At 43.1% G+C, this 25,368-nt stretch overlaps 1 long non-coding RNA gene across 1 annotated transcript; it reads right to left on the reverse strand.

Annotated features, from left to right (window-relative positions):
* On the reverse strand, window positions 1-23,718 carry LOC307097877. The gene is made up of 4 exons (XR_013813385.1): window positions 23,088-23,718; window positions 5,912-5,963; window positions 3,810-3,890; window positions 1-527 (listed from the first exon to the last, which is right to left on the reverse strand). It is a non-coding gene; the product is annotated as an uncharacterized lncRNA (long non-coding RNA).
* Between the last annotated feature and the right edge of the window lie 1,650 nt (window positions 23,719-25,368).

Genomic DNA, 25,368 nt, shown 5'->3' on the forward strand with positions numbered 1-25,368 from the left:
TCTAAACTCAAGCAGCATGACTTTCCAAGCCACATTCTGAACCACTGCCCTAGCCCCGAGGTCGGCAAACGGCGGCTCACGAGCCACATGAGGCTCTTTGGCCCCTTGAGTGTGGCTCTTCCACAAAATACCACGGCCTGGGCGAGTCTATTTTGAAGAAGTGGCGTTAGAAGAAGTTAAAGTTTAAATAATTTGGCTCTCAAAAGAAATTTCAATCGTTGTACTGTTGATATTTGGCTCTGTTGACTAATGAGTTTGCCGACCACTGCCCCAGACTGTTGGGGCAAGCCTGCGGCCCAGCTGTAACCCAAGAGCCTAGCACATTTCCTTGAAATTTTAATCTCTTTTTGTCAACTGTTTGGCCCTGGCATCAGGCACTCGTACTTAGTGGCACTCGATAGTGTATGTTGAATGAATATAACAGAGAGCTGCTCGCCACCATTTCCCCCGTAGGAACTGTTTTTGACCCCTGCTTCTCAGATGTCCCCAGGCCAGTGTCAGCATGAGCTCATGAGAAACCTGCAGGGCTTTGAGACAGTAAAAAAAGGAAAGAGTAAATTAAATGTGTCAGATAAAAATTTAAACAAAGATACACATAAAACCTCATTTAATTAATAATTCTTTTCATGATAAAGCAAAATTGTATATTTTTGTACGAAAGACTAAAAAATTTAAATGGGATGAAAGGAAGAGTTGCTATCCCAACTTCTTTTTTTAAAAAATTTTTATTTATTTTTTTCACTAATTGCAAAAATAAATGATTGTGAAAAATTGAAAATAAAAGTCCTCTCCTAACTGCTATATAACAGATTAGTAAATATCCTTTCAACTCTTTTTCTTACCTAAAAACATATTAAATATATAGGGTTATAAAAATGAGCTCATGATGTATATACTATTTAGCAACCTTTCCTATTTTTTTAACTTAACATGATATCTTGGACATTTCCTCATATCTTACATTTCGGTTAATCTAGTTCTATTTAAGGCAGTAGAGTATCCTTTATCCCAACTCGCCCTTTTCTGTTGACTTTGTGCTGTAAAGTGTGATCAGGTGTCTACACGAGGTGTCTATTGGAGCTTAGCTCTCACTCCTAACTGAAACGAGTTGGGCCCTGGAATAGTCAGAGAGGCTGGAAAACATCCCGTTTGAGGGAGAAGAATATTCCAGAATGAATGCCTTGTGGATACAAAGCCATAAAGTCTTGAGCTAGGAACTAACAACTTGGGCTGGTCAAGATCCTATATAATAAAAGCATAGTATGCAAATTGTCCCCCAACCGGGGGCAGGCCGGCCGGGGGAAGAGAGGGAGGCTCTGGCCGGCAGCCAGCAGCCACTAGGGACCCTACCAGTACATGAATTTCGTGCACTGGGCCTCTAGTAGTCTATAAGCTTCTAGGATTCCTGAAAATGGCTTTCTCAGACACCTTTCTAGCAGCTGCTGTCACTGGCGCTGGCCTGGGGGTGGGACAGGGTGATGGTCTCATTCTAGAACCCCACAGAAAACCGGCTCCTTGTTGGCCTTTCCCTAGAGCAGGCGTCCTCAAACTACGGCCCGCGGGCCACATGCGGGTGTTTTTGCCGTTTTATTTTTTTACTTCAAAATAAGATATGTGCAGTGTGAATAGGAATTTATTCATAGTTTTTTTTTTAAACTATAGTCTGGCCCTCCAACGGTCTGAGGGACAGTGAACTGGCCCCCTGTTTAAAAAGTTTGAGGACCCCTACGAGCATTGAGAGCCTGAGGGGTGCCAGATACTCAGCCCTTCGGACTGGGGCAGTGGGGAGAAAGTGGTCAAAAAAGAAGGCCAGCAGGTCTAGCCTCTGCACTTTGGAGTTCAAGCTCCGGGTAGGGAGATGAATGGTGTGACTCTCACTCCTACCACCCCACCCAAGTCAAACATATCACTGTCCACGTGGTTATCCCAAACCCATAAATCAACCTAGGCAGCTACTGTAACTGAGCTTGCTTGGTAAACGTTGAGACTACAAGCTGGGTAGCCAGCTGGGCTCAACCAAGAAGACTTTAGGGAAGAGGTGAGGGCTTAAAGGAGGAAAGGAAGCCCAGAGGTCAGAGCCCAGCAGGCACAGAGCGCATGTCTGTGGGGAGGTGCAGGCTGGGGCTGTGGCTATAGGGGTGGGGTGGTAGAGAGGAAATCAACAAGGAGATTTGTTCAGGCACAGAGGAGAGTGTAAGGGGACTGTAACAAACGGGGAATGGGACAGAAAGCGGAGAGGCTTTCGAACCTGTGTGGAGGAGATTTCCTTGGATAGACTGACAACAGAGAGCATCTGTGCCTTGGGTGGGGCATCCCTGAAGTTGGCCAGGCAGGCCACAGCTGCACCTGCTGGCCCTTCCTGCCACGTGCCTACAAGGAAGCAGCTCCACCAGGAACCGCACCAGCCCCTCTCTTCTACAAGTTGGGTAATACGCACCTGGCATACATCTAGTATTCTTTCGCTGGCAAAGTGGTTTGGGATTTTCTAGCTAACCGGCTGGCCCAACTAACATTTCTCCCTCCAAGATGGTAAGACAGCTGGGCCGGCCTTCCAGTCCAGAGTGTCCATTCCCTCCAGCCAGATACCACCAGGATCACCAGAGGTGAACCATGTTGGATCTACCGACTAGTTTCCATGAGGGGTAACATACACCACTGGGAGCCAGGAGCATGTCAGTAGGAGAATATGCCAGAGAACTTGGAGCATTTAGGCCTGGGTTAGGGGGTTTGGGGGAGAGTTCAAAGAAGGGGTCTTTGCTTCGTATTGGAGGTTATCAGGAATCAGGGGTAATTGCATGATTGGGTATCTTAATCATTCATACCCGGAAGGCAAGGAGGAATGAGACAAGGTAAAGCTATAATCAGTAAAGAAACAGCAGGAAAAGGGCATCTTTGGTGATTTTTTTGTGGTTTGGAAAATGTCCTTATTTTTGTCTGGGTCCCTGCATGACTGTGGAGTAATCTTTTTGTGTTTGTTTTGCCCCATCTCGGTCACAGAGCAGCCTTGTCTGATGTTGATGGTCTATGGAAATATTTATATTCAACGGGAGAACACCACGGCCCAGCTGTGAGCGCCAGGCTAGATTCTGGCCCTTGGGGACTGCTTTTCTCTTTCTCAATAGGAACCAAGGCCTGTGTGTAAAGGCAGCCGGGAACTCTGGAAAGAAAGAAAAATTCTGAGGGCTCGCAATACTCATTTCTCAGCAGAAACGCCTCCTGGAGGGCTGGCTGGAGGAGAGGCTTGGGGAAGCGGGGCGCTCTTGTTTCAAGGCTGCTTCTGGTCTGTCCTCTCAGCCAACAAATACTTACTGAATAGTTAATACAACTCAGGCACTTGGGATAGAGCTATGAGCCAGAGAGCTCTCTGGGAATGCATGTATTAGTGAAGGGCCCGGACAATATGAGTGATGGACAAAGAGGATAGTCTCAGGTAGTGATGGGTGTTATAAAGGAAAGTAGAGAATGGCTGGGGGCCACTTTGGAGAGGGGGTCAGATACATTCTGAAGAGGTGATGGGAAGGTGCCCTGTGAAGTGACAGGATAGCATTTCAAGTGGAGGAAACAGGAAGTGCCAAGGCTTCCAAGAATAGGAAGAAGGTATGTGTCTGGGCAGTGTGGTGAATGAGGGTGGGATGGGTTCGGAAGAGGTCAGAGAGATAGGGTGGGCCAGGGAGTTTGGGTTTTATCATCCATGTCCTGGAAGCACTGGAAGACTTTACAGAGGGCCACAAGGCCTTACATCTCCCCCTGAGATAGCAGAACTTGGCAGCATAATCACCTCTCTCCACATCCTAAGGCCATTCTCTTACCTGTCACAACTCTTCTCTCCAGGCGTGGGGTCTGGAATATGCCAGAAATGGTCTGATCTCTTTATCTGCTGAAGTCAAGCACTGTTGAGAGGAATGTATTAGTTTCCTATTGCTGCTGTAACAAATGACCACAATTTAGTAGCTTAAAACAACACAAATTTATACCTTAAAACAAGGTATTGGCAGGGCTGTGTTTCTTCTGGAAGTGCCTGTCTCCTGGAGGCCACCTGCATTTCTTGGCTTGTGGCCCCTTCCTCTAGCTTCAAAGCTGGCAGCAGAGCACTTTCAAACCTCTCTCTCTCTCTCTCTCTCTCTCTCTCTCTCTGATTATAACTCCTGCTTCCATCATCACATCCTGTTCTCTCACTCTGACCCTCCTCCCTTCCTCTTATAAGGACCCTTGTGATTATATTATAGGGCCCATCCAGATAATTCAGTATTACTTGCCTGTATAAATGGGAAGAATATTTTCCCGTTAATCCAGGAAATCATTACATCACATGCATTAATGTGGTATATTTATAAAAATAAAAAAAGTCATAAAATATAAGGTACACTTAGGAAGTATTCTAAAACCTATGAAACATGGGAATTGCCTTGTAATTCAGTGCTTTAAAGTGGTATGCTGAATAAATGAATAGGTCTGCGGGTCTATAGGCCACACTCAGAAAGCATGTATTTCATGCCTATTTCTGTATGAGTACCATGCATGTGGTTACAGAATAGGTGCTGAATGAATAAGGCAATTCCCAAAGACGATTCTTCTGGAGAAAGCCACCCTGGACCTAAACCTCTTCATTGCAGAAAGATTCTGGATGCTCAATAGGCATATTTTGCATTTTTCTGAATTTTAAATGCTATAGTTTCTTTCCGGTGCCCTTTGCCCCTCAGTAGCTGAGCAGAGAGGGAATGAGAGACAAATGCCAACAAGATTTGAATCTGCACTGTACGAAGTGGATGAGAAATAAAGAGGACATGGGCGGCAAAGGGCACCTGAAAGAAACTGTAGCTTGAGTTCCCTGTAAATGTTGGAGATTAAACCCTAATAGGAGATAACATTGGCAAATATGTTCTCCCATGCAGTGGGCTTTCTTGTTATTTTGTTGATGGTTTCTTTTGCTGTACAGAAGCTTTTTATTTTCATGTAGTCCCATTTGTTTATTTTCTCTTTAGTTTCCATTGCCTTAGGAGCTGTATCAGTAAAGATAGTGCTTCGACATATGTCTGAGATTTTGCTGCCTGTGGATTCCTCTAATATTTTTATGGTTTCCTGTCTTACGGAATTCTTACCATTTGCAACAGCATGGATGGAACTGGAGAGCATTATGCTCAAAGAAAGATAAATATCACATGATCTCACTCATTTGTGGAATATAATGAACAACATAAACTGATGAACAAAAACAGATCCAGAGACAGAGAAGCATCTATCAGACCATCAAACCTCAGAGGGAAGGTAGGGGAGGATGGGGGTAAGGGGGATAGATCAACCAAAGGACTTGTACGCATGCATATAAGCCTAACCAATGGACACAGACACCGGGTCGGGCGGGGGGGGGGGGGGGTGAAGGCATGAGTGGGGGTGAGGGGGGCAATGGGGTGATAAGGACACATATGTAATACCTTAATCAATAAAGAAAAAAATGTTAAAAAATATATATAACAATATCCATGCCAGGATTTCAGCATTAAGTGAAGTAAATCACAACATCCCAGCATTTCCATTTTGCCTTGGAACTGGCAGCACCTACAGGGAGTGGAGACGGGACTTGTTCCCATGCCCCTTGGTGAGTCTGAAGTTGCTTTCAGCACCCAGCTCAGTGCGTGGCACCTGGAAAACTCTCAGGAAATGTCTGGTGAGAAAATGACTGAAAAGAATGCCAGGGGCGGTAGAGAGAGAAGGAAAAGAAGACAGAAGAGAGAGGGAAAGGTCCAAGAAGAAACGGAGGGAATGAGGCTGGGGTGGGGTGGGTAACGAAAGTGAGACAGAAGGAACAACTGTAATGTGGCCTCTGCCTTAGACGTCTTTTCTCTGTGGCAAATGGAAATCAAAGACCATCTCCATGACATACCTTGTTCAAAATATTATTTCTGGAACCCACCTGGTGAAGTGGCAATTTTGTTGGAAGTTCACTGGAAAATTCAGCTTCTCATCTGCAATAGAGAAAGCAAATCTTGCTGAAACAGCTGACAGACAGACGGACACGCAGTTGCTTAGTCTTTCACATTACTCCTGTGTGCACTTTGCTATGATAACCAAAGTCATGTCACGGAAATATCTGCATCGCTCATCTACCATTGTTTTCTTTTTATCTCTAAGGATCGTACATCTGTTTGGGAAGGAGGGTTATGGTTATATTGTTTCTCCAATAATAAAAATAATAAATGCTCATTATTTTTGAATAATCAGAAAATACAGATAGCCATAAACAAGAAAGTAAAGATTCCCTATTATTTGAAACATCCAGAAATGATAGTGATTAACATTTGGTGGTCTTATTTTATTATATTTTAATATAAACATATAGAAAAAAATGAACACGTAGATAATCATGCTACATTCCATTACATAATCTTTTGTTTTACTTAATATCTTGAGGACATCTCTGTCCATCTTCTTGCATTATTACATAACTTCCTTTTCCCCTACTGGCAAATATTTAGGTTTGCCAATCTTTTTTTTGGTCATCTTTTTTTTTTTTTTCTTTTTTATTGATTTCAGAGAGGAAAGCAGAGGGAGAGAGACAGAAACATCAATGATGAGAGATAATCATTGATTGGCTGCCTCCTGCACGCCCCACACTGGGGATTGAGCCTGCAACCTAGACATGTGCCCTGACCGGGAATTGAACCATGACCTCCTAGTTCATAGGTCAACGCTCAACCACTGAACCACGCTGGCCAGGGTAGGTTTCCCAATCTTGTGTTTTGCTAAATTACACACTAAAGAAACTTCTTGTACAGGCATTTCTGTGCATCTATCCTGTTAATTCGTTAGGATAAATTCTTAGAAGTGAACAATTAGATGTCAGTATACACATTTTAAAATGCTATATCAATTTGCCAAATTGCCCTCCAGAAAGTTTGAACTAATTTATATTCTCTTTAAAGTGTATGAAAGTACCTATTATCTCACACCCTCATCAACACTAGTTATTATCATTCTTTTCAAATTTTTCCAGTTTTATAGGTTAAAAGGTATTTTTATTTTAATTGGCATTTCACTTATTACTAGTGAGGTAAAATATTTTTCATGTTTATTGGCCATTTGTATTTCTCCTTTTTGATGTAACTTGCTTAACCTTGCTTTAACTGTATTTTCTAATTTTTAAAAAAATATTTTCATTGATTTCTAAGAAATATGCATAATTCAAAAATATATGTTGCAAATTCTTTTTTTTACAGTTTTTCATAACTTCAAGTATGTAGTTTAGACATTTTGTTTTTGTTTTAAGTAGCCAGTATATCAATAACTTTCTTGTTTTTTACTTTTGGATCATGCTTGGAAGGGTATTTCTTATTCTAAAATTAAATAAATTTTTATCTGTGTTTTTCCCTATCCTCTTTGGTTTTTTACATTTATAATTTTATGCTGTCAGGAATTTATTTGATGTGTGGTGTGAGGTAGGGATCTTAATTTTTTTCCTAATTTGTTAATGAGTTGTCTCATTAACATTTGGACTGAACAGTGCATATTCCTTCTATTAATTATGAGTATCAAAGGGCTTCTTTACCATATTCTAAATTTTGATGAATATTTGAGCTCTAAATCCAAGCATATTAGTCTTTTAGAACTATCCATTATTTTTTAATTATCCATATTGGAAGTTCTTATTCCATAGACTTTTTAAGATGCTACTTTTAATAGAAAGAACAAGGTTTATTTACTTACATTAGAGTTGTGGTAAAGGAAAGAATTTTTTCTCCCTGGGATCATAGAGCTTCAGATGTGGAAAGGTCTAAAGACTTAAAATTCCAATACCCTAATTTTATATGTAAGTACTAGAAATACTAATTGACTTACTTGTAGTTAACATAGCTGTCAGTGGAGAGCTGAGGTAGAAGCAGGACTAGAACCAAAGCTAGTTAATGGAGAGGTGCCACGGAAACCAAGATATATTCCCCTAAAGCCATGAGGAAGATGCTTACAGGGAGGGTCTATCAAAGATAGCAAAAGCAGATTTAATAAAAGGATGGCTCTTTTTGTCCTAGGTCTCTGGGACCTAGCAACCTTGAGGGAAATGAGAGGTCTCTGGAACACCAACTTCAAAGGAGAATGAAAGGTACAGGAACACTTGCTTTTAACTAAATCCTTAGAAAACTCAGCATAAGAAGGGGTGGGCCCTAGCTGGTTTGGCTCAGTGGATAGAGTGTGGGCCTGAGGACTGAAAGGTCCCAGGTTCAATTCCAGTCAAGGGCACATGCCCGGTTGCAGCTTGATCCCCATTAGGGGGCATGCAGGAGGCAGCTGATCAACAATTGGTGTTTCTATCTCTCTCTCCCTTCCTCTCTGAAATACACACACATACACACACACACACATACACACACACACACACACACACACACACACACACTAGAGGCCCGGTGCACAAAATTCATGCACGGGGTGGGGCGGGTGGTTGTGTCTCTCAGCCCAGCCTGCACCCTCTCCAATCTGGGACCCCTTGAGGGATGTCTGACTGCCCATTTAGGCCCAATCAGTGGGATTGAGCCTAAATGAGCAGTCGGACATCCCTCTCACAATCCAGGATTTCTGGCTCCCAACCACTCGCCTGCCTGCCAGCCTGACTGATTGCCCCTAACCGCTTCTGCCTGCCAGCCTGATCACCCTAACCACTCCCCTGCCAGCCTGATCTACGCCTAACTGCTCCCCTGCCAGCCCGATTGCCCCTAACTGCCCTCCCCTGCCAGCCTGCCCACCCCCAACTGCCCTCCCCTGCAGGGCTGGTCCCCTGGTCCCCCCCCAACTGCTCTTCCCTGCAGGCCCGGTCGCCCCCAACTTCCCTCCTCTGCCAGCCTGGTCACCCCTAACTGCCCTCCTCTGCAGGCTTTATCACCCCCAACTGCCCTCCCTTGCAGGTCTGGTCCCTCCCAACTACCCTCCCCTGCTGGCCTGATCACCCCCAACTGCCCTCCCTTGCAGGCCTGGTCCCTCCCACCTGCCCTCCCCTGCTGGCCTGATTGCCCACAACTGCCCTCCCCTGCTGGCCATCTTGTGGAGGCCATCTTGTGTCCACATGGGGGCAGCCATCTTTGACCACATGGGGTGGCCATCTTGTGTTGGAGTGATGGTCAATTTGCATATCACTCTTTTATTAGATAGGCTATGAAGAAGGGTGTGGGTGAAGGAATAGTAAAGGGAGTCAAATATATGGTAACAGAAGAATATTTGACTTTGGGTGATAAGCACACATTGAAATATACAGATGATGTATCATAGAATTGTGCACTTGAAACCTATATCATTTTATTAACCAATGTCACCCCAGTACATTTATTTTTATTTTAAAGGAAACATCACAAGTACACATGCACATTCAGTAGAAGCAGCTTATTCATCATTAAATTTTCAAAGAGAAGTTCAGGCATTTCTCAGTAATACCACCCTCACCCTGGTTGACAGTAAAGGTCGTTTAGGTCAGACACCAGCCAGTGCAGGCAGCAGAGAAACAGGAAATGAGTGCGGCTCTGTGAACTCAGCAAAGGAGAACATTTTTTATGGGCCTGGGAAGAAACACTGATAATCTAAGGAGGATTTTGCATATGTTTCTGTCCTTTTCCTTATTGAGAAAACTCTCCAACTATGTCCTTTAAAAGCCATCCAGGCTCTCCCGCCCACCCCCCACCTTGCGGAAATACATTCTCTGGCAGACTCCCTTCTGACTTCACTGAGGTTTTAAAATTTGTTTACTTTTCCAAAGATATTTTGTAATTTATTTTTAATAGGAAATACAGTCATGTGGTTTAAAATTCAAAAGATAGCAAAGTATATATGGAGAAAAATTCCCTCTCACCCATGGCCCTGTTCTCAGGAAAAGCAAGTCCTAGTTTCTTTCCTACCCTTCTAGAGTTATTTTAGACATATCCAAAATATGTAAGTATACACATATGTTCTTTTGTGGAAAGTTTGACATGAAGAGTAACATACTATACACACTGTTTTCTGCATCTCGACATTGACAATACATCTTAGGGATATTCTGCATCTGTACAAAAGAGCTCCATGAGTCTCTGTTACAGCTGCATCTCATTATACTCAATGGTCCGAATAAAGCATATTTTATTTAGCCAGTTTCTCCATAGGTGGATATTAATTGTCCAAAGTTTTCCATCACACACAATGCTACAATTAATACATTATTTACACATCAGCAAATTGATATCAAGATTGAAGTCCTAGAAGGGGAAATGCTGGATAAGAGGATATAAGCATTTGTAATTTTCACAGAAATTGCCGAATTTCCCCTTTTAGAGATTATACCAATTAAAAACCCCCTCAGTAATGTAGAAAGTGCCTGTTGCCTCATGCCTTTGCTAATATAGTGTGTTGCCAACTTCTTAAAAAGAAGTTAATAACCTTTGTTAATGTGATAGGTGAATAATGGTGTCTTGCTATGGTTTTAAATTGTATATTTCTCTTTATATGAGTGAGATTGAGAATCTTCTCATTTGTAAACTGTTTCTATAAGATGTTCACACCCTTACTCTTTTTTGTCTAGCATGTTATTGACCTTTTTATATAGTGATTTATCTGTTTTTAGGTGTACATATTTTCCCCAGTTTGTTGTTTGTCATCTCCAATGGCCTCTTTTTTACAAAATAAAATAAAAATATATCCAAACTTAAAAAACTTTAAATCAGGATAAATTTTAGAAAGATCAATGATTTAAAAGTTAAAAATAAAATATTTATGGTTTATTTTTAACTTTTAAATCATTGATCTTTCTAAAATTTATCCTATTTAAAGTTTTTTAAGTTTGGATATATTTTTATTTTATTTTTCAGATGGCTAAACAGTTATTTCAACACTATTTATTAAATAATCTTTATTTTCTCTACTGATTTGACATACTGTCTTTATAATATCTATATTTCCAAGGTATTTATGTTATAGTTTATAACAAAACATTTCCCCTTGTAACAACTGTCCTCAAAATCTTTATAAATCTTAAAATGATTTCATACCAGTTTCACTAGAAAATCACATTTTTATAATTTTTTTCCTTTTACTTCCCTTCTCTTCTTAGCTTTAAAATGTTATACTCTGTAATGATTAAAAGTCAACGATCCAGGAATAGAGGGGAACTTTCTCAACTTGAAAAACAACTACAAAAATACTACAACTAACATCATACTTAATGGATGAGAAACAAAACTTTCCAACTAAGATCAGGAAGAAGGCAGGGATGTTCACTGCCATCACTCCTTTTCAACACTGTACTAGAAGTTGTAGCTAATTTAGTAAGACAAAAAAAGGAAGTAAAAGGTACTGGGAAAGAAGAAATAAAACCGTCTTTATTCATAGATAACATGATCATCTACACAGACAATCTAAAGAATGAACAAAAAACAATTGCTGCAACTAATCCTATCTAATAAAGAGGGAATATACTAATTGACTGCCACGCCCACACAAAGAGGGTGGCACCCACAGCCAATAAGGAGGGGGTATGCTAATTGACTGCCATGCCCTCAAAGATGGCAGTGCCCACAGCCACAAGATGGTGGCGCCCAGTCCCCTCAGCCCTGCTGGGGCAGCAGGCATGTGGCATGTCCGGGCCCGCCCCTAGGCAGGTCCGGCCACTCCATGCGCCTGCCTCTGGAGTTCCCCAGTCCCCTCAGTCCCCCAGCCACCCAGGGCTGGCCCAAGGCTCAGGCAAGCCTCAGATGTCAGCTGCCCAGCTGTCCAGGGCTGGCCCAAGGTGCAGGCAAGCCTCAGATGGTGGCTGCCCAGCCGCCCAGGGCCGCCCAGGGCCGCCCGAGGCTCAGGTAACCAGGGCCGGCTGAGGCTTGTGCAGCCGGCAGTGGCAGCAGCAGAGGTGTGATGGGGGCATTGCCTTCCCCTGATCACCAGGTCGCCTCCCACCCCTGAGGGCTCTTGGACTGTGAGAGGGGGCAGGCCAGGCTGAGGGACCCCCCCTCCAGTGCATGAATTTTCATGCACCAGGCCTCTAGTAAGTGATTATAACAAGGTTGCAAGATACAAAGTTAATATACGAAAGTCTATTGTTTTCCTATATACCAGAAATAAATGAGTGGATTTAAAATTAATAACATAATCCTATTATAATAACACCCCCTAAATTAAATATTTAGTTATGAATCTAACAAAATGTGCATTAAGATCTATATAAGGAAAATTATCAAACTCTGGTGAATGACATCAAAGTACTAAATAAATGGAGAGAGACTGCATGTTCATAAACAGAAAAACTCAGTGTTGTCAAGATGTCAGGTCTTCCCACTTTATCAATAGAATCCTAATCAAAATCCCAGCAAGTTATTTTGTGGATACCAAAAAACTGATTCTAAAATTTATATGGAGAGGCAAAAGACCCAGAATTGCCAACACAGTATTGAAAGAAAAAAAAAAACAATCAGAGGACTGACACTACCCAGCTAAAAATCTTGCTATGAAGCAACAGCAGTTAAACAGTGTGGCAGTAAGTCCTGGCCAGATCTCAGTTGGTTAGAACATCGACCCAATATAACAAGGTTGTGGGTTTGATCCCTAGTCAGGGCACATACAAGAGTCAACCAATGAATGCATAAATAAATGGAACAACAAATCGATGTTTTTTTTCTCTCTCTTAAGTCAATTTTTTAAAAAGCAAAAAAGAACAACAACAAAAAAGACAGTGTGGTATTGATGAAAAAATAGACAAATAGATCAACAAAATGAAGTAGAAAGCCAGAAATAGACCCAAATAAATCTAGTCAACTGCTCTTTGACAAAGAATCAAAGAAAATACAAAGGAGAAAATATAGTTTTCCCAATAAATGGCACTAGAGCAACTGGACACCCACATGCAAAAAAAAAAAAAAAAAGCTAGCTACAGATTTTATACCCTTCACCAAAATTACATCAAAATGCATTATAGAGATAAATATAAAATGCAAAACTAAAAATGCTAGACGATAATATAGATGAAAACATAGGTGACCTTGGGTATGACAATTACTTTCTAAGTACAACACCAAAGGCACAATCTATGAATGAAATAATTAATAAGCTAGACTTCACTAAAATTAAAATATGCAAAGAAATCTTAAAGCTCAACAAAGAGAAAATAATCTGATTTCAAAAATGAGCCCCAAACCTTAACAGATATCTCATCAAGGAAGATATACAGATAGCAAATAAGTATATGAAAAGATGCCCCATATTTTGTGTCATCAGGGAATTTCAAAAACCTGAACACAGAGGTTTAAGGCAGCTTTATTCATAACATCATCAGTGAACTGTCAAACTTTGAAGCCATCAAGATGACTTTTAGTGGGTAAATGGCTAAATAAACTGTAGCACATCAAGACAATGGAATTTTATTCACAGCTAAAAAGAAATGAGCTATCAGCCATGAAAAGACACGGAGGAATCTTAAATGAATATTACATAATGAAAGAAGCCAATTTGAAAAGACTACATACTGTAAGATTTCAACTGTATGACATTCTGGGAAGGCAAAACTATGGAAAGGTAAAAAGATCAATGGTTGCCAGGGGCTGGGGGCTGCAGAGGTAAGGGGAGAGATGAATAGGAGGAGCACAGAGGATTTTTAGGACAGTGAAAATATATGCTATAATGAGAGGTACATAATATTACACATTTGTTCACACCCATTGAATGTACACCAAGAGTGAACTCTAATATAAACTATGGACTTTGGGTGACTATAGTATGTCAATGTAGGTTTATCAATTATAGCAAATATATCACTTTGGTGAGAGATACTGATCATGGAAGAGGCTATGGATGTGTGGAGGCAAGGGGGTGTATGGGAAATCTCTGTACTTTCCTCTGTTTTGCTGTGAATCTAAAACTCTGACACACACACACACACACACACACACACACACACACACACACACACAAAACAGGTCTTTATTTAAGACACAAAAGTTGTACTCCGCAGGCCAGTTCCTCATCTAAACCTCTCTCACATTCTTAGCATCAGTATTTCTGTCTTCCCAGATACATAATACCCCTACTTTTAAGATTATTTGTATCTTTTCTTCCCCTTTAAGGAGAAGCTGCAAATTGCTTTCCTCCCTCCATCAATCCTCGCTCTCATTCAGGTGGGCAGAGGTGAGTGGCTATAAAGAGTGGAGTTCCAGACACAGGGCAGTGCTCTCAGCATAGACTCAGGGGCCGTTCACACAGAGGTGGCTGCTGAAGCCCAGAGAGTGCTGATTTACAAGAAGAATGTGCAGAGGAAGAGTGATGGATGCTGAACTTTGTGTTAACCGATAAAGAAAAGTGTGAAGGAGGAGCTAGAGGAGAAACGACAGGAGAAATGGAAGAGATACTAGGAAAAGATGGAGTCTCTGAGGAAGACCACCAGGGCCAGCGGGTTTGGTGACAGGAAGATGAGAGCTGCTCCATCGCCCTTCCCAGGTCAATTGCTTCCTCTTCCGGGTGGAAGTTGCTGTCAACAGATCAGCACACCCAACAGAATCATGGGAAAAGCCAAGTAAAACACAGACGTTATCTCTTTGAAGGATGCTGTGAACTGCTGGGGCAAGGAAAACCGGAAGATCTGAGGCATCCGAGAAGGGAAAGTTGAGAAGAAAGCGTTGCTTCCGCAGCCACTCTTACACTCAGGGCATTTGCAGGAGGCCGAGAACCACAGCTCCAGATGCAAGTGCAAGCCTGGCAGGTACGGAGGGAGAGAAAGCAGCAGCGTTTGGTGAAAGACTTGGGAGGGCCTAGGCATTCAGACTGCCTCCCCCTGAGAACTTCACCAATATGGGGGGCTGTTCAGAGCAGGGGTTTTAAAATGCAAGTGGAAACCCTGCCTCTGAAAAGCAGAGTGAAGTTTTCCAGCACTTTTGTGAGACCAAGGTTAGAGTTTAGCCCCCACTGGGGGAGGGGCTCGCAGAATACAATGGGTTTTCTGTTGAAAGTGCAGGTCAGAGAATAAACCAGTGGGAGAACGAGACTCACCGGGAGCTATGCTTCAGCCTTGACTCAGCAAATAACTAGCTGGGATAACATTCTGATCACCCACCATTCCGTCTGGACAGCAGGGAGATGGTAAATTCTCTCTGATACAAGATTTCATCTGAAATCTCTACAACTTAGTATACACAATGTCTGGCATTTGATTAAAATTTGCTATGTACACCAAAAGACGGGATCACGTGACTGAAAATCCAGAGGGGGAAAAAGACACAAGTGATCCATATGTTGAACTGAGCTGAGAGGACTGTCAATTAATTACCATTGCGTGTTAAAAAGGAAAAGATGGAGTCCATTGCTATGAAGCTTTCTCTGGTCCTCCATATCTAGAAGTCACCTCCTCCTCCTCCACATAATCCTAAAAGTTTATCTGTGCTTATTGCACTTACAACCTTATAAAGTAGCATCCTGTCAGTAGTTGAAAGCATGGAGGTTTTGAAGTCACATTGGGTTAAAATTCGAGATCAACTCCCTGTTAACAACATGACCTTGGATAAGTTACTTATCTTATTTGAGCCCCAACTTCCTTGCCTATAAAACGGAGTCAACAATAGTACTTTTCTCATATGCTTGTTTTCATACACTCACACTAACTCAGTTGCAATAAAAATGTGTTTAATTTTTAGTTAGCCTGCTCTGGTTTTCCTCACCAACTCCTTCTGCTGAGGAATGTGGAAAGAACCTTCATTTTTGTCTGATCCCATCATTTTATGCTGATCTAAGAGCTCAAATATTTCTTTAGGAATCTCAGTGCTTTGGGACTAAATGTCAGGCCTTTGCTTCTTTCCTCGAAGATGGTCTCTGGGTATATGAAGAGAGGTCTATGGCTCAGTGACCCTGTGACAGCAGAGAGGCAGGGTCCTTAAACCCACTCAGAGAGGGCCCTCTGGATCCCTCCTGCTTCCTGCTGTGGAGTAGCTAGCTGAGTTAGCTCACTGGACAGGTGAGCATGGATGCATCCTTGGTCCCATCTGGCTGTTTGGGCTCCATGGGCTGGTGCTCACCACTGGATTCCAGAGCCTCAGCCTCTTGCCTCTAGTCCCATAGACCCTTCTCCCCTTTCTGCCTGGCCACCAACCTTCTTAGCACTTCTACATCTTCTCACTGGGATGTGAAAGAATTATCACTGCTTCAGAACAGGTGCGCTCATTACATACTCCCCTCATTTCTTGTTCCAGTCCTTCATAGCACTTTACTAAATTGGCAACTTTATATTTTTGTGGGAACATTCGTTTAACGTTTGCTCCCATACCACATTGCAATCCTTGTGGTGGTGTGTGTCCTGTCCAGTTTGCTCATTCTGGTGCCTAGTATATAACAGGTGCTCTAACCTCAGGACCCTAAGATTGAAGAACATGGAAGGTCTTGCCGCAAGTCTTTTCTCATCCACATGAGGAATCTTAGTTAGTTTTCTACCTAACAACCATTCTCCATGTGTTCTTTGCTATCAGAGCATTGATTTTGTTCGGTTGGAAAAATGTCCAGCCAAGAGACTAAATTATGAATTGGTCTAAACCAATCATGACAATTCTATTCCCTTTCACCAGCAATGGATCAGAGTAGTTATGCCACAATATTCTGGCTCGTGAGCTAGAAGGAGGCATCTAGGGGGCTTCTGGGAAAGATTTTTGTCCTTGATGAAAAGAAAGAAAAATGTGAGAACTCTTTTTGGCCTCCTCTGCGCCCAACCCCTTCTTACATGTGCTAGGGTGAGGATGTGATGTTTAGAACCATGGTAACTATCTTGCAACCGTGAGGAAAAGGCCCGAGGATATGCCAAAATAACCTCATTGAGCTTCCCACCAACCTTGGAACTACCTCCAGCCTTCTTGTTATGTGAGATCACAAATGCCTTCATTATTTAGGCAACTATTATTTTTTGAATTTCATATTATAGGCGCCATTTTTTTCTAACTAATATACTTTGGAACAACTTCAATTTCATATGCATTCTGTGACCTAAAGCTAGGATAGCAGATCAATGGCCCTGTTTTACCCCCAAATAAGTACAGTCTGCTTCAGCCATGGCCTCACTAATAGGTCAGATATGCCTTCCTTCTGGTAACATCTCTAAAGCCCTCTGAACAAAGAATATCTAAATGGTCACAGCTGGTGACCAGGTAGCCACAGGTAAAGGGAATGGGATGAGGAAGCAGAACTGAAGAGGCGGAGGAGTGAGGCTGAAGCCAGGAAAGCAAAGAGAAATCAAGAGGCTATAAAAACCAAAGGGGAAAGCAAGACCAGGGTGGAGGAAAAGTCCAAGCAAACAGTCAGCAACAGAAAGAGCCAGAGGAACGAGGAATGGAAAATTTTAATCTCTTAATTGCCTAGTAAATAATCTAACATAGATGTACAAGACTATTTTTAGAGAAAATTTTCATTCCAATAATGGACATAAATAGAGACCTGAATAAATAGAGTGATACATCAATTATATGGGACAATTTAATATTTTAAGAATATCTCTTCTTCACATATTAAACCACAGATCCAATGTAATTCCAGTAAAATGCCCCCCTCCAATTTTGGGGACTTTAAGAAACTGATTTTAAAATGTATATAGAAGAAAAAAACATCCACAAACAGCTAATACAAAGATGTGAGCAAAAAGAGATTTGTCTTACTAAATATTAAGGTATATCACAAAGCCACACTTAAAGAAAGGGGGAAGAGGGCAAGTTGACAAATGGAGCAGATCAAGAACCCAGAAATAGACGTAGCTGTAGATGGGATCTTGGTATATGATAAGAGAGGGTCTGGCAAATCACTGGAGGAAGCAATAGAGTAGTTAATAAATAGTGTTAGAAATATTGGCCCCATCAATCTCCCCTCAGGCAATCATTTTAAAGAAACCCCAAATCCGGCCAGTGTGGCTCAGTGGTTGAGCATCAACCTATGAACCAGGAGGTCATGGTCTGATTCCCAGTCAGGGCACATGTGCAGGTGGTGGGCTTGATCCCCAGGAGGGCGTGCAAGAGGCAGCCGACCAATGATTCTCTCTCATCATTGATGTTTTTTATTTCTCTCTCCCTCTCCCTTCCTCACTAAAATCAATAAAAAAATATTTTTTAAAAATAAAAAAACTCCAAATGTATTAAAGGCCTAAGTGTTAAAAGTAAAACTTTATAGTAACAGAAGAAAATATGGGTGAATATCTCTGTGACTTTTGAGAGGAGGTCTATAACTTAAAAAAAAAACCCCAAAAGCATACGCAGGAGAAAAATTGATGGATTTGTCTATAAAACAAAATTAGAGATTTATTATGACAAAAAATACTACAAAATCAATAGGTAGATAGTAGGCTGAAAGATGTTATTAATATCCCAAATCAAAGGATCTATATCTAGGAAATAGACATAGAAAATAGAAAAAAATTTAGCAAGGGAAAATAGGAAAAAAATTAGCACAATGTATGAATAGGGAATTCATAGAAGGGGAAACCTCTGAGTGGCCAGTCCACATATGAAGAGATGCTTAACATCACCAGCAATCTGAGAAATACAAATTAAAGCATCAGTGAGAGGTTAATTGAAGCATTAACTTCACAGAAAGTTAAATAATATCAAGTATAGCAAAGACGCACTGCCAGAGTGTGACCTGGAGGAGCCAGTCTACAGAGCAGTTGGTCCCAAGAAAGGTCACGGAAGCCGTCTCAGCCCTGAGTATGTTACCAGTACAACTTTAATGTGCAGATCAAAAGGATACTGCAGTGTAAAGGACATTCTTTACAGCATGAGTGTGTGTGCGTGTGTGCAAGGACTTAGAGGCAACCTAGTGTTTATTAATAAGGCAATGGTTTAATTAACCATAACATAAACAATACGGGCCACACGCTAGCCAGAAGTAGTAGAAGAGACTTACAAACAGCAGTATGGATAGGTCACCAAACCTTAATCATGAACAAAAAATAGGTAAGAAGCAGACTTCCATAGCCCAGAACCATATTTGTGAAGTGAGAACACATACAAAAAAAAAAAAAAGGCACCAGATGGTATATTTTTAAGAGTATATATCTAACATGTGGAGGTGGATTGGAAGGATACATAGAAGTTCAAGTCGGTACTTGGACTTGGAATGGGGACAAGAAGTGATTATCTTGATTGTGGTGATAGTTTTACAGGTATATACAGATGTCCAAACTTACCAAATTGTACGCTTTAAAATGTACAATTTCTGTATGTCAACTACATATACCTCAGTAAAGAGGGTAGATGGATAATGACAGTGATACCTGAACTGATGAGCGATGAACTCTATTCCATTTCCCTGAGCACCAAATGAAATAAAAGAAATACATGGGGCCGGTGGCCAAAGAACTGCAGTGGCTCTCACACGTTAATGAGCATGACAATCATCGGAGGTACTTGCTGAGAATAAATCTGTGGGCCTCACACCCAGAGATTCTGAACCTGCATTTAAACATCTGGGGATGATGCTCCTGTAAATGGACCAGGGCATACTTGGAGATGCCCTGAACGAGGTAAAATCCAGCTGCCAGGAGAGTGACAGGAAGTGAGTGAGCAGGGGCACTGGCAATAGAACATCTGTGCAGCACCCGCAGCAAGGAAAATGATGAGCTCAAGCACCTGGCCCCGTAAGCGTGGGCTGCCTTTCTTCCCCTCCCTTTTGTGTGAGCCGATCCCAGTAGGCTTGGCCAGAGGGGTTGGGTGATGGAAACTGACAACAGCCGTCTGGGGAGAGCATCTGTGGACAGGAAGCCCCAGAGGCATCTTCCTCACAAGGATGGAGTGGGCGTGGTGCCTCCAGTGGTCCTGGGCTCTACGTGATCCCCCCTCACCCACAGACAGCTTTTTGGGAAGTGGGGGGCAGGGGAGGAAGAGTGGCTATGAAAAGAGGAAGAATGACATGTGTGAGACGTTGTCAGATGCAGATGCTTGAGTCTGACCTGAAGAGACGCGCAGGCTGACTCATCAGCTTCCAGCCAATCTCCTGGGGGGCCTTTCAGTGCGCAGACGGTCCAGGACTTTAGCCGCAAGACTCTGCCAGCCCTCCAGTGCCTGCTGTGCCCTTGTCTCCTCTGGTCCCTGCTTCTGGCCAGTGTTCCAACAGCTGGCCTGTTCTGTGGGAGAGTGTGCACCATGTGGAGGAGATTTTTAAGAGTGACGGCTTTGAGTGCAGGCAGATATGAATTGGTCGTAAGCTTGACGTTAGAAATGTCCAATGGCGCGCTCACCCTGCATCTCCGGCCACAGAGACGTTTACCTCCGAGTGAATGGAACACAACCTCCCCAGCCAAGAATGGACCCCGGGCTCCCTTCCTTCCACTGTTGTTTACCCAGGCACCCTGCCCCTGACGGCCCAGAGCACCAACGGAAGCCTCGCTTCACGGTCCCTTTCCTAATATGCAGAATGGCCTGGTTTCCTAAGGACAAGGAAGGTTTTTCAGATTTATCCAAACAGACCAGCATACTTGTGGGTATCCAGGTAACAAACCCAGTTTGCAACTCCTTTTGACAGCATAATTCATAGCCCCAGACAGAAATGCTAATGTGAACACAGATGCTCCAAGGAACCAGCTACAGTGGAAAAGATTAAGAAAGGGTCCCAAAGATAGCTCTCTCTCTCTCTCTCTAACAGGCCTCTTTTCACAAATGTGAACATTTTCACGTAAAAGCAAAAGAAAAGGGAACAAGAGAAAGAATGGCAGAGAATCCAGAGATGCAAATAGTTCAGGCTTATTGATAACCAGTAACAATTTTCTTTCTCTCCTCAGGAACTTCTTGGGGTCAGCTGTTTGATGCTGATGGCGTGTGATGTGTAGGCTAGCGTGTGCGAATCTGACTGAGCATCCCTGTATGTCTAGGGGCCTGGGTCTCCCGCGCCCGTTTGAATGAGACCCGGTGCAGCTGCGGCTCCCATGGTGCCGAGCAGCCCAGCCCGGGCAGGCTGACGGAGCCATTCTTCTCTCGGAAATGTGTTTGCTTAAGCATGAACATTAGTGTCAGAAGCGCTTAGTGCAAAGCCCCCTTTCGGGGGTGAAGCAGGTATTGCCAAGTCTACGCATCTGGGAATCCGTTATGTCTATTCACCTGGGGGTTAAGGGGAAGCTTAGGCATCTTTTGTATTTTCTAATGAAGTTGAAAATCGTTTTCAAAAAGAACACTATTTATAAAATTATCCTTTTTTGGGGGGCGAGTCTGGCTGTGAAAACCTCACTGCCTTGCACTGGGGCTGCCTTCCTGAAGAACTGAACAATGGCTCTCGTTATGTGGGTCGTATCCTCTTGCCCTCATCAGCCCCGTCTTCTGAAATGAGTGAAGTGAACGTTATTTAACACCCGAACTTGCACAAAGCTAATGTGCCTAATTAGCGGAAGATTTGCTTTTAGGATAGAATCTGCTTTTAATCAGTAGCGTTCCATCTCTCATGGGCAGACAGAGTGTTGTTTCTGGTCTTTCTCACAGTGGCAATGAATGTGAGCTGAACTGACCAATCCCCCACCCCTGTTGCCACCATGGCCGGAGGCATTCACTTCTGAGGCAGCTGGCCAGCGCTGGGCTGAGGGAGCTCACGGGCCACACGGTTCTTGAAACCGGGCTCTGCCATAAGGTCTAGAGGCCTGACCGGCATGGCTCGGTGGTGGAGCGTCGACCTGTGAACCAGGAAGTCACGGTTCAATTCCCGGTCAGGGCACATGCCCATGTTGCCGGCTTGATCCCCAGTGGGGGGCATGTAGGAGGCAGCCAACCAATGAGTCTCATCATTGATGTTTCTATCTCTCTTTCCCTCTCCCTCCCTCTCTGAAATCAATAAAAATATACTTAAAGGAAAAAAAAAAAAAGAAAGAGCTAGAACTAAGACACCCCTAAGAAGCCATGTTGCTTAATTTTTGTCTTTTGGACAGGTAATATAAGGGCCTGATACAAATCAAGTCTCCTTCCCGCCACTGTACCCCTACACTCAAGGTCTGTTACCAGCTTGCCGTGGAATAGTCCACTCAGTGACATACAATGGCAGGGTGATGGGCCAGAGAGGCCAGAGAGGCTACAGGCAATAAGGGGGTGCACTGCTGTGGAGAAATCTAAAACAATAACAAAACTGACAACAAGCCAGCTTGCTACTTCTCACCAATGCTGACAATTTAAAGTGACCATGATAAAATACTCCCTATAAGCTCTAAACAATTACAATGGTTGCTCCTGATGCAGGTACACTCAGCCACAGGTGTTCCTTTTGAAAGTAAGTTTGTAACAGGTCAGAATCATCCAAGCTCCCTTGGGTACATTTTGTGTCTCCAACCCCCTTGCCCCCACGACCCCGCGTCCACCTCCTGCCCCTCCCCCCATGATACCATCCATCCTACATTTAAACAGGTTTGAAATAAACAATGACAGAACAGCAATTATCTAGGCAAAGAAGCAGACTGTGAGTTATTTCCATTGTATTTGACCATAAGGAGTTTTCATTTGTGTTTAAAATTTAAGACAATGAAACAGATTGCAAGCAGCATGTTGTAATATTTTTATGTGCAAATTTCATTTCACGCATGACATAGTTTACTGAATTTGAACGTTTAAAATTAAAAGTTATTCTTTATCAAAATGGTTAGTTATTTAAAAACTGAAGACGCTGAGAGTGAGTGCCTTCAATTTTGTGCCTCACCCCACTCTAAGCTGAGCCCCTCTGAGCTTGCAGCAGCTAGAGCACTGGCCTTGACCTAAGCCTGCCCATCAAATACAGCAGAATTCCACCTGGAACTCTGCATCTGGAGCAAATGACTCAAAGACGCAAGGGCCGTTTGGGATCCATTCTTGTGGGAGTGGTGATGGTGCCAGGAGTGGTATTGGTGCCCTGCCTGTCCTGCTACTTTGGCTGTAAGTCTGGCCTTCTTTTTTTTGTTGTTTGTTAATGTATTTTATTGATTTTTTACAGAGAGGAAGGGAGAGGGATAGAGAGTTAGAAACATCAATGAGAGAGAAACCTCGATCAGCTGCCTCCTGCACACCCTATACTGGGGATGTGCCCGCAACCAAGGTACATACCCTTGACAGGAATTGAACCTGGGACCCTTCAGTCCACAGGCCGACACATTATCCACTGAGCCAAAACAATCAGGGCTAGTCTGGCCTTCTTACCTAGCTCGGTTTCTACTTGCCAAGCCTGATTCTCTAGTCCCGCAGTTGATTCTCTGAGCTCTCTGATGTCCTCCTCGTGAATTTCTTCTCTGCTTCAGTTAACCAGAATCAATGTGTTATTTGCAGTCAAGAACTCTTACTGATATTCCCAGCTCAGAGGAATACTTTGAGAATGAATTTTAAAATCAAGGTCATTGTGTATAGCAGACAAACAGAACCTAAAAAAATGCAGAGCAGTGATCTTACTGGAAATGTCAAAACATATTTCCTAACTTATCAAAGCATATCTTACACACTAACTGTCCGCAACCATCCTGGCCAGATCTTAGTAGATCTAGCAAGACAAACACCAGAGGCTCTTTTTTTATGAGAGGGATTTTCATAGTTTACTCCATTTAAAATAAATTAATAGGCATAAACCATTTTTAAAAATTGGGAAAAGTTGTTGTTAAATAAAATATATATATATAAATAATAGAGAAACAGAAGGTAGCTTGTCAACAAAAGTCTGAAAGCCAAGCTAAAAATGTCTCATCAACCATGTATCCATGTATTTTTAATTGCTTACTCTGCCCTGAATGCTCTTGGATCAAAGGAATGGAAAGCTCAACAGTAAGCTGCAGATACATATTAATTCCATCATATGCCACAGGAATGAGTAATCCTATCTAATAAAAGAGTAATATACAAATTGACCATCACTCCAACACACAAGATGGCTGCCCCTATGTGGTCAAATATCCTGCCCCCATGTGGACACAAGATGGCTGCCACAAGATGGCCAGCAGGGGAGGGCAGTTGGAAGGGACCAGGCCTGAAAGGGAGGGCAGTTGGGGGCGATCAAGCCTGCAGGGGAGGGCAGTTGGGGGCGACCAGGCCTGCAGAGGAGGGAAATTGGGGGCGACCGGGCCTGCAGGGGAGAGCAGTTGGGGAGGACCAGGCCTGCAGGGGAGGGCAGTTAGGGGTGACCAGGCCTGCAGGAGAGGGCAGTTAGGGGAAATCAGGCTGGCAGGGGAGCAGTTAGGCATCAATCAGGCTGTAAGGGGAGTGGTTAGGGGGTGATCAGGCTGGCAGGCAGAAGCGGTTAGGGGCAATCAGGAAGGCAGGCAGGCAAGTAGTTGGGAGCCAACAGTCCTGGATTGTGAGAGGGATGTTGGACTGCCCGGGCAGTCGGACATCCCTCGAGAGGTCCCATATTGGAGAGGGTGCAGGCTGGGCTGAGGGACACACACCCCCATGCACGAATTTCGTGCACCGGACCTCTAGTATTAGTATAAAAAATAAGTTCCAACTCTACTAATTTCCAAAATGATTCCATTCTTATAGTCATTGTGTATGTTCATGGAATATGTTCACGCCACATCCAGAAATCTCAATCCTGGGAAGACAAAAAAAGTACATCGTAAGAAGCAATACCTAAGCTGTTCTTTGCAGTTCCTTTTTGAAGAAGTAGGGGAGGGGCAGTGAGAGGTCATCGGGTCATTAACAGTTCCAACAGGGTGGGATATATGTTTATTGCAAGGAATGGGCTTATGTGACTGTGGGAGCTGACTGGGCAAGTCCAAAATCCATAGGCCTGGCTGTCAGGAGAGGCAGGCCATCCAGAAGGGCAGGCTGGAACCTCCGGCAGAGGCTGAGGCTGCAGTCCAAGGCGGAATTTCTTCTCCACATAAACTTCAGTTCTGCTGTGAAGGCCTTTCAGCTGATTGCACCAGGTACACCCAGATTATTGAGGATGATCTTTCCAGAGTTAACTGATTGCAGACGTTAAGCACAGCTATAAAATACCTTTACAGCAACACCTAGATTAATGTTTGATGGAACTGCTGGGTTTAGCCTAGCAAAATTTACACAGAAGACTATTATTCTTCCTGTTGTAAAAGCAATTATAGAAAAATAGGCAGAACAGATAAAAAGCATGGAATTTTATCACATACAGACAAGCTATTAGCACTTTGTTGTGTTTTAGTGAGTGCCTTCTAATTTTGCTTTTCTAGCCATCCTATATAATAAAGATGTAATATGCAAATGGTTGTTATGCCGTGAAGCATAACAACTGACTGCGTAACGACCGGATCACGGATCAGCTATGAGGGTGGGGCAGCGAGCTACAAGCGGGCGGCGGTGAGCTACAGCAGGGGGCAGGGCAGCAAGCTATGAGGGGGGGCAGGAGGGAGGGAAGGCAGGGGGAGTTATAGGAGGGTGGGTAAATGGGCAGAGAGCTACTGGAGGGCAGCAGCAAGCTACTAGCGAGCTACTGGCACACAGATTCGTGTGCAGG

This window comes from Cnephaeus nilssonii, assembly GCF_951640355.1.
Source record: "Cnephaeus nilssonii genome assembly, chromosome: 4".
Classification (NCBI taxonomy): Eukaryota; Metazoa; Chordata; class Mammalia; order Chiroptera; family Vespertilionidae; genus Cnephaeus; species Cnephaeus nilssonii.